Below are 4426 nucleotides of genomic sequence, written 5' to 3' on the forward strand. Positions count from 1 at the left end.
CTAAAGCTTCAAGATTATTGATTTATGATTTCTATGCTTGGAATTGAATGTATTCATGTTCATGATAGTAATTGGGATCTTATGCATGTTTAATTATAAGTTTCCATTAAATAGAGATAGTTATGTGGTGAATTATATGAATTGCATGCTTAACCCTTGAAATTTAAAATTGAATGTTGTATTCATGATTACATATGTTGACCATCATCATGTGAAATACTTCATGCTCCTCATGTGTTAGATAAAATGCCTATGTGAATGAAATAGTGTCATTATAACATCATAGAATGTATTCCCCATTCATGTATAAGTAGATGTATTACAAGTGTTTAATTAAATGTCTCTATGAGTGAACTATGGACAAGTATACATTGTTATGATTTTCAAGAGTATATTATGCTTTATTTTTCATTCTATCCAGTCCTGGGGGTATGTAATACCCAACAATTTAGTTGTGTGCCTAGAGCCAGTGTCAGTTATGAATCTCAGTCATGTCACGATCAGTAGTACTCTCAGTCAGTTACAGAACTTAGAATAACTCAGTCAGTTACAAAACTCAAGAAAACTCAATAAACTCAATATCAGTTCATCCCAATTGAGTATACTCATTTTAGTGTCTTTCAGTTGGGAGTAGGATTCAGCACCAAGTAAACCCAGGATAGGGGCTCACCTGTCAGTAGAGGGTGTGATCCTTAAAAGCAATCCTTGAATTCTAGAACTATGTAGCCAGCGTAGGTTGAGACATCAAACCTACCAGTTGAGGGTTGATGAGGTATTTTAACCTGATAGATGAGGGTTCCACCATTCTTATTAAAGTACCTTCTAGATGAGGGTAAATCTTTAGCTTGTCTTTACCTATGGTGCGATATTAACACCCTTTCAATTGGGGTTACAAATTAGACCCCAACTTAGTTATCTTATCTTATTTAGGGCAGGTCGTTTTGATGATTAACTCCCACAGTCTCAGTTTCAGTCTTAAGAATAGAACTCAGTTCAGTTCTATTGAACCAGGACTGTCAGATACAGTCAATCAATATTAGTAACTCAGCTATCAGTAACTTCAGATTCAGTTACTCAGTATCAGAATTCAGGACTTAGCTTCAGATAAGCTTAGTCACAGTGTTTATTTATATGCACAATAGTGCAAACTCAGAATTTATAGTAGTATCAGTTATCCGTGTACTCTCATGTTTAGTTACTTTATATCATTCAGTCAGTTATTGTTCATGCATATGAACCCCTTCATTCAGCCATACCTCATCTAGCATAATAGTACATTCCACGTACTGATGTATACTTTTTCTTTGCATTATGATGTCTTATATCATAGGTTTGGATGCTCAGGTTCCCAACCACGTATAGATAGATTCAGATTCAGCCAGTAGTGTTAGAGTTTGTTATGAATCCTTATCTATCGAGGATGTTTTATTATTTTAGTTTCTCAGTAGGTATAGTATTTCAGTAGATGGAGTTAGTTGGGGGATTGTCCCATCAACTACCCTTTCAGACAGTTTTAGTTAGAGGATTTTCAGACTAGTTTTCAGTCAGTATTCAGGTTTACAGATATTATAAAAGATGATATATTTTATCAGTATTTTAGATGTTTTGAACCTTATGGCATTTCAGCCTATTATTCTACATTTATTACAGCATTATATTTCAGTGTTCACACTAGATATCAGTCATGGGTTAGCTTGTGGTCCTTTGGGGTTGTAAGCACTGTGTAGCATTCGGGGTACAGACTGGGGCATTACACTAAGGTAGTTCTTGAATTTTCTCATGGTATCAAGTTTCAGGGAAGAGTCATGATAAATCTATTCCTATTCAAGCAAACTCTTCCTACTTCAATTTAAGAGGTCGTTCTACCAATGTTTTATGTATTCAAGTCCTGCCTATGTGTAGTCTGAGTTCTCTATGTAAGTCTTATCATGTTTCGACCTTTCAACTAGAAGCAATAATGTCTCAGTAAATCCACTCTTTTATGTATTCAAGCTTTAAGTTATGATTCTCATGATCCATGAAAGTCCATGACTTATATCATGCTTAGTTCTAAGAAACTGTACTTTCTATATGTTAGCAATTCATTTTACAGGATTAGTCAAAGTGATAAGGTTTATGCAAACTCATGACTATCTCAGCTCTAAAAATAAGAAGCAATAGCTTCAAGTATCAATCCTTGTCTCAATCATTGAATTTATGAATTTTGACCTTATGTTATATGACTCATGATATATGAACTCATAGTTCTCACTATGCCCAGTCCTAAGAACACATATTATGTTGTGTTTATACCCAAATAACTCTCTACTTATGATTCAGACACTGGATACATGAAGCACTATTGTATCCTATCTTTACCTCATGCCCCACCTTGAGTAGTGTAATAAGTTATAATCTAATAGTATTACTCCCATTCATTATGCTTATGCCCAGGTCCCTCAATAACCCTCTGAATAATAGTACGATAGTAGTTATGGAAGAGTAGTGGTGACTTAAGTAGGGGAAGTAGATGTTCTTAGATGTGAAAAATTTGATGTAGTTTCTTTAGATAAGGTTATAGGTAAAGGGGGGAAGAAGAAGATGAACTTTTGTTATGTGAAATAGTTAGAAAGGAGATATGTGGAAAAAAAATTGTGAGAGTAATCGAATTTGCTGGTCTTAGTGGGGAGATCCATGAAGTAGGTATAGTAATGATAGGCTTGAATATTGTGATTAATGAAAACACAAACCCATGTACTATATGGTTAGTACTCCCTGAATAAAAACCAGAGGGTGTTTGATGGTGTGATCAGGTGAAGTAATATTCTTAAAGTGATATAGAGCATTGGTCCCCATAGATTAAGCTATCGCCTTTTTTCTACGAGTTAGGCTTCAATATAAAAGTACTATGCAGTAGGACGCAAACTCTTATGGTTGGATGTGTGATAGGAGAATTGTAAGTTGGAAATGATGAAGTATGTTATTTATAGTTTGGGGCATAGACGAGTAATGTCTTTAAGTTTAAGTCTATCCGTTGTATCTTGTAAGGTAGAGAATGTTTCTATTCTTGTCTCCCACGAAAGCTCATTTCATGATTGTACTGAGGTAAATCGAGGCTATTAGCACCAACTAAACTCATGCCTTATGTTGTGAGGATTATGATCCCTAGAATTTATGTGCAAGGTCATCTCTATGTTAATTCTTATTATCTCAAGCTACGTGCTTACACTTTTGACTAGGGGTTATCAAGAAGCTCTTTTAATACTTTAGCATATTTTGTTGAGTAAAAGCATTCAATGCAAGATTATATTCTTTATTCAATACTTTTAGAGCTTCAACAAGGTCCTACCCATCATGACGAATGATCCTAAGGGGGAGATAATGTAACACCCCGCATTTTTTTACTAGACTTTAAACCATCGTTCCTATATGTGTAAGATTTAATCCCATAATATTTATGTGAACACATATGTCATTATTATTATACAAGTGTGTAAAGTGTTTTTAAGGTGAAAATGTTCATAGAAATCACTTAGAGCGAAGTTGAGCTAAGATCCCTTGATTCAGCCAAATCTTTGTAATTGATTCTATAAGGGTCTACTTTGAATGTGAATATCTTTTTATATATATAGAATTTTTTGACTCAAGACCCGCCAAATGATATATAATTGAGTTAGCTTTCCAACTATACCAGTTTTACCTTAAGCTGATACCCGAATGAAAAGTTATGGCCTTTTTTGTGAGAGGCAGTAAGGGCAAGCGATAAGCCCGCACCATGGGGGTTATTTCCCCGGAATAAGGAAGGCGTCATGGGGGCTAATTCCACGGACTAGAGGGCATGTTACTGGGTCTATCCCTTCACTGTTTCAGCTTCTTAAGGGTCAAGGTGTACTTTGGTCCTTTTCCCTCAACCCCAAACGTCCAAAGAATAGATTATAATACCAAAAAGGGCACTAATTGCCCATCTTCCTCAAAATAACTCATGTAAAAAAACCCTCCTATTTCCCAAGAACAATAATCCAAGATTCTTCTCTTAAGAACAAAAGGATTCAAGTCCCCAAATATTCAAGCTTTCTTCACAAATCAAGAATCTTAAGGTATGTGAAACTATCCTAAATCTCATAGGCATAGGTTTTACGATTTTAACAAGCTTTAAAGTTATATATGTATGTATATGTAACGAATTTTGAGAAATTATTTTAAGAATATGCATCATGAACCCAATTTGATGAAAGTATGTATTTTTCATGGGGTTTAGCATAATCTGGATTTATAATCTTGTGCATATATGATTTTAGTTTGAAAAGTGATTTATGAATGTGACTTGTGAAATTCTCTTCCCCATGATGAAATTTTTTGTCTTTGCATGGTATGAATCATGAATTAGGTTTGAGAGGATGAATTAAAAGCCCCCTTTTGATCATGAGATTTATGTATAACTAATGTT

This window comes from Capsicum annuum, chromosome 6 (genome assembly GCF_002878395.1).
Source record: "Capsicum annuum cultivar UCD-10X-F1 chromosome 6, UCD10Xv1.1, whole genome shotgun sequence".
Lineage (NCBI taxonomy): Eukaryota > Viridiplantae > Streptophyta > Magnoliopsida > Solanales > Solanaceae > Capsicum > Capsicum annuum.